At 40.8% G+C, this 9711-nt stretch overlaps 1 non-coding gene across 1 annotated transcript; it reads left to right on the top strand.

The window, feature by feature from the left end:
* Positions 1-327: 327 nt before the first annotated feature.
* LOC145416191 (5S ribosomal RNA) lies at positions 328-446 on the top strand. The gene has a single exon (XR_013900234.1). It is a non-coding gene; the product is annotated as a 5S ribosomal RNA (ribosomal RNA).
* Positions 447-9711: the final 9265 nt, after the last annotated feature.

Here is a 9711-nt window from a genome sequence, read left to right on the forward strand (position 1 = left end):
TAGATACAGATAGACAAAATCTTCCACAGGAGTAACCTAGAATTTCTAACAATATGTAGCTCAGTCGTGCATCATCTTTAAACATACTTGGGGTTTCATTCTCTCGGGGTTTATCTTGGAAAGAACATAATACCTCCCTTGTAAAATCTGCTTCCAAGAGATCGGGTGTGCTAAGCCGACTCCGTGCCTTCTTTACCCCTGAACTGTTGTTGGCTTTATACACGGGTTTTATTCGCCCCTGTGTAGAGTACGACTCTCATGTGTGGGGAGGCTTCCCACACACAACTCTTCTCAACAAAGTGGAGTCAAAGGATTTTTGTCTCATTAGCCAACGGCTATACCACGTTGAGTACACCGCTTCCCGTCCGATCAGCGAAGTTAAGCAACGTTGGGTCTGGTTAGTACTTGGATGGGTGACCGCCTGGGAACACCAGATGCTGTTGGCATAACGTTCTCCCTACGTGTCAAGTGGGGTTGGTGGAGGATTAGTGCCCCTCCCTGGAAAACAATTAACTCTAAGCCCTTGGCCACCCTGTTTGGGATACATGGCGTCTGGCAATGAATGAATGAAAAACTCCCCTCTTCCTACGGGCTCCCTTCAAACTCTGTCTCTTCGCCGCACTGTTGCGTCTATATATATCTTTTTCTATCGCTACTTCAATGCTCGCTGCTTCTCTTACCTGTCTGCTTGCATCCCTCCACCACTACGGCGGGCACGTACCACCCGACTAGCAGCAAACTCTCATCCCTTTTCTGTCCAACCCTCTGCTTTACCTACTTCCTACGATCTCCAGTCTTTCAATCGCAGTGTGTCCAGGCATCAGGAAATGAAAGGATCTTGAATTTGGCTCTCTGTTATTTTGTTTTTTATTTTTCTTGGAGGGAGCAGTTTGCAAGCCCCTGGCCTTTGATTCTTTCTTCCTTGCATAAAAAAAAAAAAAAAAAAAAAAAGACAGATCCATTCCTCTGAGAAGATCCGTCCCCACAGGTCACCTCATACGAACCGATATAATATACAAGAGAATTTCAATACTGCTGGCTCTTCCACGTTCACAAATAGCACAGACCCGACCATCAGGCTCTTGTGCTGCTCCTATACTTTCATCCCTAATCAGCAACGATTAGAGAGCTGATGGCCACAATATACGAGGTACAAGAATGGCCGGGAAGGAGAGCAAGTACGGAATGCCCGGATCCATGGCGTGGCTTCCTTCAATCCTGAGGGCAACTTGAGGAAATTTACTTTGATTTCTTCAGCATTGTGATATCTTTTTCATTCTCTTTCTGTCTGAATGTCTGTTTGTCTGTCTCTAGACGATTTCCTGCAGCTTCCTAGAGACCTCTGATTCAATTAAGGGGTTTATGGAGACGATTTAGCCCCTCCAGTTCCAACAGCTCCTCCTTAAGATGAATAAAATCGTCTTGAAGGAGCCGGAAGCTGGTGACCGCAATTTATGAGGGACAAGAACGATCCGGAATGAGAACGAGATCAAAATATTTCATTTGATCGCCAGAACTGCATTCATCTTGAGTGAAGTGCAGGGAAATTCCTGTATACTTTTTGGCTGCAACATATCATAATATAATAAAGCCTTAAGGCTGTAGTTAGGATAGAATATTCTAAGAATGGTCAGAACAGAATAGTCAAAATAAAAGATAGCGTGTTATTTTTAACCGCGGTATCTGAATGCAGAATTATCCTCAAAAATATCATTGCCATCATCATCATAGTCATCATCATCATCATCATCACCAATATCTTTGCCATCATCATTACTAATATCTTTCCCATCATCGTCATCATCACCATCATCATGATCATCATGATCATCATCATAATCATCATCATCACCAAAATCTTTGCCACCATCATCACCATCATCCTAACCCTATTTCTTTCTATTATGTGGTAATGATGGGAGATCTGAATGCTAGAGTGGGAAATGTAGCAATTTAAGGTGTAGTTGGTATGCATGGTGTGCCTGGAAGTAATGAAAATGGGGAACGAATGATAGCGATATGTGTTGAGCGAGAGATGGTGATTGGAAATACGCTGTTTGAGAAGAAAGATATTTATAAGTATACATGGGTGAGACAGGAGGGTGGAAGGGTTGTTGATAGAGCCTTGATGGACTATGTGGTTGTGTCTAGGAATGTAATAGGAAGATTGTTGGATGTGAGAGTTCTGAGAGGGGAGGGTGGAGGTATGTCTGACCACTACCTGGTGGAGGGAAAGTTAAGAGTAGGTAAGAGATGGGTGAGAGCTAGGAGGGTTAGGTGTGGCAGGGAGGTTTTGAAAGTAAGTGAGTTGGATAAAAGAGAGAAAAAGATAGAGTATCAGGAGAAACTGAAAGATGAGTGGAACGCAATGAAAGATCAGGAAAATGGCAGTGTGGAGGAGGACTGGCAGTTGTTTAAGAGTGCTGTAGTGGGGCATGCAGAAGAGGTGTGTGGTGTGAGACGTGTGGGTGGTGGTGTAAGAAAAGGAAGTGAATGGTGGTGTGAGGAAGTAAGTATGGCTGTGGCTGAGAAGAGACGTGCATATGAAGTGTGGCTGCAGAGGAAGGATGAGATGTCATATGAAAGGTATAAGGAAAAGAGGAATAGGGCGAGAAGGATTGTGCGTGATGCTAAAGTGGCAGCAGATGAGAGGTGGGGTAGGCGGCTTACAGAGAATTTTCAACAGAATAAGAAAATGTTTTGGAAGGAGGTGAAAAGGGTGCGAAAGGGAGAGTCTGGGAAGGAAGAACGAGGAAAAGCAGAGGATGGAAGGATGTTAATTGAGATGGATGCAGTAAGGAAGAGATGGGCAGAGTATTTTGAAAGATTATTAAATGTAGAGGAGGAAAGGGTGGCTGAGATTGTGGCAGATGGAAGGGTGCAAGGAATAAATGTGTTGGGAGAGTTGAATGATTCTTTGATCACGAAGGAGGAAGTGGAGAAGGCAGTATAGGAGATGAAAACAGGGAAAGTTGCAGGTATGGATGGGTGTGCTGTGGAATGCCTGAAAGGTGGTGGAGTGACTCTTGTTGACTGGTTAGTAAGATTGTTGAATGTGTGCTTTGTGAAAGGTATGGTGCTAATTGACTGGGCAAGTGCTTGTGTGGTCCCGTTGTATAAAAGCAAGGATGATAAGTATGAATGTACTAGCTTTAGGGGTATAAGTCTGTTGAGTGTTGTAGGTAAGGTGTATGGTAGAGTGTTAATTATGAGAGTTAGAGAGGGTACAAAGGGAGTGACTGGTGAAGAGCAGTGTGGCTTTAGGAGAGGAAGGGGATGCGTGGATCAGGTGTTTGCCGTGAGACAAGTGTGTGAAAAGTATTTAGCGAAAGGCAAGGATGTGTTTCGTGCATTTATGGATTTAGAGAAAGCGTATGATAGAATTGACAGGGAGGCTTTGTGGACTGTTTTAGGATTGTATGGACTTGATGGTAGGTTACTAAAAGGGGTGAAAAGTTTTTATGTAAATAGTAGAGCGTGTGTAAGAGTGGGAAATGCTGTGAGTGACTGGTTTCCTGTGAGAGTGGGGTTGGGACAGGGATGTGTGATGTCGCCTTGGTTGTTTAATATTTACATGGATGGTGTTGTAAGGGAGGTGAATGCAAGAGTTTTAGGTGGAGGTCTGAGTCTGGTGAATGTTGATGGTGGAGAGTGGAATCTGAAGCAGCTGCTGTTTGCAGATGATACTGCACTGGTGGCTGATTCAGAGGAGAGATTGAGACAGTTGGTAGAGGAGTTTGGAAGGGTGTGTGAAAGGAGGAAAGTGAAAGTAAATGAGAATAAGAGTAAAGTGATGAAGTGTAGGAGGTTGCTAGATGGTAGGGGGATGAATATAGCGTTGAATGGCGAGTTGCTTGAGGAGGTAGAGTGTTTTAAATATCTAGGGTCACATGTTGCTGATGATGGAAGAATAGATGCAGAAGTGAAGTTTAGATAAATGAAGTAGGAAAGGTGCTGGGAAGAATTAAAAAAGTGTTTAGACGTCGTTCGCTTAGAATGGATGTAAAGAGAAGGTTGTATGAGGGTGTTGTGGTACCGACTGCGTTATATGGGGCTGAAACATGGAATATGGGTGTAGCAGAGAAGAAAAGTTTGAATGTAATGGAGATGAGGTGTCTGAGGAGTATGTGTGGAGTGACGCGCATGGATCGAGTGCGAAATGATGAAGTGCGAAGGAGAACTGGAGTTGTTCGGGAGATGGCTGGTAGAGTTGAGCAGAGGGTGTTGCGATGGTTTGGGCATATGGAGAGAATGGATAATGAGCGATGGGTGAAAAAGATAACTAGATCTGATGTGAGAGGTGTAAGGCTGAGAGGAAGACCACGAATAGGACGGATGGACAGTGTGAAGAGAGCACTGGATGCGAGAGGGATGTCTGTTAAGAGTGGCTGTGCGTGACAGAAATAAATGGAGAGAAATTGTGAATGAATAAGTGATGACGCAGCCCTGAGGGGATATTCTCCCGCATTTGGTCTGATCAGCTAGTCAGGTCAGGTGCGGGTAAGGGGATGGGTCTGTTATGATGTGGCAGGGGTAAACCAGCTCTGCTGTCGGGCCCTGCTGCGGATGTCACTGATTGCATTGCGCAGTTGACCCTTGTGCGGTGTGGTGCGGTGAGGATCTGTCCGTTCTCCCCTTGGGGCTAAGATGCGAATGAATGTGTTTGAATGGATGAGTAAATGGGGAGTGTGTCGTCCTGTCTCGGCTACCTCCCTTTCCTTGGGGGAAGCAGCCTAGGTATATAGATAGATAGATAAAAAGAGTGGGTATAATCAGAAAAACAAGATACAGAGAAAAAGAAAAAAAAAAAAACTATCATCAGAGTACCCAGCTAAAATGAGAGAGAGAGAGAGAGAGAGAGAGAGAGAGAGAGAGAGCGAGAGGGGAGAAGGGAGAAAACTTGTTAATAAAGTAGCCTTATTATTCTCGATACTTCGGAAGTGATAATAATTTTTCATGAAGTTAAATATCTTATTTAAAGATGATAAACCTTAACCGGTTTACTGAGGCTAACGCGTGTCTACCTTAATTAGAGTGTGTGTGTGTGTGTGTGTGTGTGTGTGTGTGTGTGTGTGTGTGTGTGTGTGTGTGTGTGTGTGTGTGTGTGTGTGTGTGTGTGTGTGTGTGTGTGTTTGTAATTCACCGGGTCGGTCAGGATCACTTGATGGTCGTGATCGTCAGTTTTTACCCTCCCGGAGGGGAGCTGAGAGCTCATATAGTTCAATCTAAGGGCAAGGCTGTGACCTTCACACACGCACACACCCGTCCTCTTGTTCAAGGGGGACAGTAACGACCCCTTCGTCAGTAAAACTTTTCGCAGCCTGAGCGAGTCATGAACTCCCGTCTACGAGATGGCAAGCGAGAACGTTACCACTGAGCCAGCGAGTGTGTGTGTGTGTGTGTGTGTGTGTGTGTGTGTGTGTGTGTGTGTGTGTGTGTGTGTGTGTGTGTGTGTGTGTGTGTGTGTGTGTGTGTGTGTAGGAAAATAAAAACGAAAAAATAAATATTCCACAAAAGAAAAATATCGGTATCTACCCATGAATCTATCCATCTGTCTATCTATCGGTCTATCTACTCGTATCTATATATATGTACGTATGTATAAATGTGTGTGTGTAGGGGCTGAAAGAAACCAAAAAACGAATGGGAATTAGCTATAAATGTTCGAACACACGCCAAATGATACACACAAGAAAGGTAAGAACACGAAGGGTACCAAATACAAAAAGAAAGAGAAGCAAAAACTGGTAATCACACAAAAAGCTAAAACATCAAAACAGAAAAATGCTGACGGGAAATTTTGGTCAAGCTTCTCTTTGCTAAGTTCAGGATGTAATTGCATTGCCAAAGTTGAGAAAATTGCAAAGAAAGAGGGGGAAAGCTGCGTGCAATAAATAGCAACGAGGGTGGCGAAGTGAAGAATATTACAGACAGTGACGAGTATTAAGGAAAAATGTGTTGTGCTTCAACAGTGGGGGCAAAATTGTTGTCTCTTTTGAATATATAACTTTCTCACATACTTCCATTATGAGAAAGGGCTAATATTAATGACAATGATCAATCAGAGTGAAGACAATGAATACTGATGATTATTTAAAACAAGATGAAGAGAGGAAGGAGAAAAAAAAACAAACAGCAGGTTATATTCTATTTGAAGTAACGAGGAACATTTCATTCAACTGAGAGAGTAATATAAGGCTTTGGGTTTTATTACAGTCATCATTACCATCCTCATGCTCGGTACAGTCTAGTATCCTGTTCCAACTAACTCCAGACGATTCTAATAAGCAGAGGGTGAGATGGAAGACTAGATTATTTCCATGTCAAATATCATGAAAAAAGACGAATATTGATGAAATGAAGGGTATTAATAAAAGTCCTCTCCGGTCCTATATAGAAAACAACAGATGGAAATCCGTGGGAGTCGAAATTTGCGAGAGAGAAATAACTGATATTGTGTCTTCAGTGAAATTAAAAATGTCTTAAGTCTGGATTAGATGTAAATGGGTTTCCTCTGAAGCTGTGATGCTCTGGAATATTTACGTGGGTTGAGGGAGGGGAAGGAGGAGGAGGAGAGGGGTGAGGTGGAGGAAGAGAGATAAAAGGATATGTTCGATAAGAACAAAATAAAGAAAGGAAGAAAGAAGGAAATGAAGGAGAAGAGATAGAAGAAAATGCAGGATGTAGAAGAAAAATAAAGATTAATGGAAGAAGAAAAGAAGAAAATTGGAAGAGAGAAAAAGATGATGGATGAAATAAATAAAGAAATAAAGATAAAAGAAATAAGAAAGTAGGGAAAGAAGGGAGAAAGGAGGAAAGGAAATAAGGAAGAAACCAAGAAAGAGGGAACTGAAGTAAAAGATAGAGCAAGGAAGGTATTAAAGAAAGAAAAGATATAAAGAGGGAATGACTTAAATAAAATATGGAATATCAAAATATAATATACAGTCGCTAAGGAAGGCATGAAGTAAGTAAGAAAGTAAGGGTATAAATGTACAAAACAGTAAAGGTTGGAGAGGAAAACAGAGAAAGCTTAGATAAAGAGGTCAATAAGTGCTTCCCTAGAGTAGCAAAACCAAGGCTACATTAACGGTTTAAGTCTAGGCCACTGGTCTTATGTATTTGATTATGTAGCTAGTTGTTTTAAAGTGTGTGTGTGTGTGTGTGTGTGTGTGTGTGTGTGTGTGTGTGTGTGTGTGTGTGTGTGTGTGTGTGTGTGTGTGTGTGTTTTAAGCATACCCATGTGGAAATGCATATGTGCTCTGTGTACGTATGTGCCTGTATATTCAGAGTACGTGAATTTTCTTCCACACCCCGTACACCCCAGCCACCTTACTCCTCGGGAAGTTTCATCTCTCACCTAACTAACCAACTCTGTCAGTCTTGCAGCCCCACTACCGCCTTGCAGTGAGAGTCGGGCCATAATAACTGCTTTTCACATGCAGATTTTGCTCGTGAGATTGCGTGCCTTTCTTTTCAACTTCAATTTGATGATATATATATATAAATATATATATATATATATATATATATATAAATATATATATATATATATATATATTACTCCTGGTACTCTAAAGATTATCGAGTTTCCGTGGTGTAATAATATTACTGGAAATAACAGTAACAATATTTCTGCTGCTGCTGTAGTGGTAGTGGTAGTAGTAGTAGTAGTAGTAGTCGTTGTAGTAGTAATAGTAGTAGTAGTAGTAGTAGTAATAGTAGCAGTAGTAGTAGTAGTAGTACTAGTAGTAGTCGTAGTAGTAGTAGCACTTGTTATAATAGTAGTAGTAGTAGTAATTGTAGTAGTAGTAGTAGTGGTAGTAGTAGTTGTAGTAAACAAACAAATGAATAAATGAATTTAAAAAATTATGATAATAATAATAATAATAATAATAATAATAATTATTATTATTATTATTATTATTAGCAGCAGCAGCAGCAGGAGCAGTAGTAGTAGTAGTAGTAGTGGTAGTGGTAGTAGTAGTGGTAGTAGTAGTAGTAGTAGTAGTAACAGTAGTAGTAGTAGTAGTAGTAGTGCTAGCTGCAGCAGCAACAGCAGCAGCGGTTGCGGTAGTAGTAATAGCAGTAGTAGTAGTAGTAGTAGTAGTAGCAGCAGCAGCAGCGGCAGCAGTAATTGTAGTAGTAGTAGTAGTAGTAGTAATAGTAGTAGTAGTAGTAGTAGTAGTAGTAGTAGTAGTAATAGTAGTAGTAGTAGTAGTAGTAGTAGTAGTAGTAGTAGTAGTAGTAGTAGTAATAGTAGTAGTAGTAGTAATAGTAATAGTAGTAGTAGTAGTAGTAGTAATAGTAGTAGTAGTAGTAGTGAGGTCTGCTCTTCTATGTCTCAGGGGCACAAGATCATCAGCCCTCAGGCCTGTCTCTCTGGCGGGTATGGATTACGAAGCTACAGTGGTCGAGAGTCGCATAGACCAGCGACTCCAATAGTTTAATGCTTTTATTTACACTGTAATATCAATAAATAAAAAATAAAATAATAATAGTAATAGTAGATGGTTGGTAACCACAGCCGTTGGCGTGCTTGGGGCCAACGGATTGTAATATGAGGGTTAGTGTTAACCTTCACATTACAACTCCAAATGGTGAACTGTATTAGCAAGGTGGGTTTTGATCTTCACAATATAATTCACCAATGGATGGAGGTGATTATTTAGTAGTAAAAAAAAAAAGTAGTAGTAGTAGTAGTAGCAGCCCTAGTTTAGTAGTTGCAGTAGTAGTAGCATCATGATCATCATCATCCTTTTTACAGTATTGTATGAGTAAGCCTACGGATACAGTTTCTATACAACATCCTGAATCCTATCATTTCAGTTTCGTAGCAAAGGGCTTCACGTTTACCCAGTACTGAGTGGTAAGCCAATGGCCAACACTATAACTCATTTTTTTTTTTTTTTCATTGAGGCGAAGATGTACTTGACAGGTTGGTGAAGATTGGCTGATTGCAACAAATCCGAATAAAATTTACTAACCCAAAATTTCCCCTCAGATATATGTTGTCAATTAACAATGCTAATGAGTAAAGAGATTATGAATTAATGTTGCATTCAGCCTAACATCACCACCCTGTCAAGTGCATCTTCGCCTTGAAAAAACAAAACAAAAGTGTAGTAATTTTTTAAAACAATTGTATGCACGCTTTTATATAATTTCTAAAAAGACTTTGGTTCAAGGTTTCCAAATAATGTTTTATTGCAATGTTTCCAAACAGTTTAGTATTCCAGTGTTTCCATAAAGGCTATTATTCCAACGTCTTTACAACGTTTTTACGAACAGTTCTAAGCAGGTTTTCATATCATTTCCGAAAACGTTTTATTCCAAAGTTTCCAAGCAAGCTTTTATTCCAACGTTTCCAAGCAGGCTTTTATTTCAAAGTGTCCAAACAGGCTTTTACAGTATTTCAGTGTTTTCAAGCAGGCTATTATTTCAGTGTTTCCAAGCTGGCTATTATTTCAGTGTTTCCAAGCAGGCTATTATTTCAGTGTTTCCAAGCAGGCTATTATTCCAGTGTTTCCAAGCAGGCTATTATTCCAGTGTTTCCAAGCAGGCTATTATTCCAGTGTTTCCAAGCTGGCTATTATTTCAGTGTTTCCAAGCTGGCTTTTATTTCGGTGTTTCCAAGCAGGCTATTAATTCAGTGTTTCCAAGCAGGCTATTAATTCAGTGTTTCCAAGCAGGCTATTATTTCAGTGTTTC

Source organism: Coenobita brevimanus, chromosome 104, assembly GCF_032717465.1.
Source record: "Coenobita brevimanus isolate Jiangsu-jjx chromosome 104, ASM3271746v2, whole genome shotgun sequence".
Taxonomy (NCBI): Eukaryota; Metazoa; Arthropoda; class Malacostraca; order Decapoda; family Coenobitidae; genus Coenobita; species Coenobita brevimanus.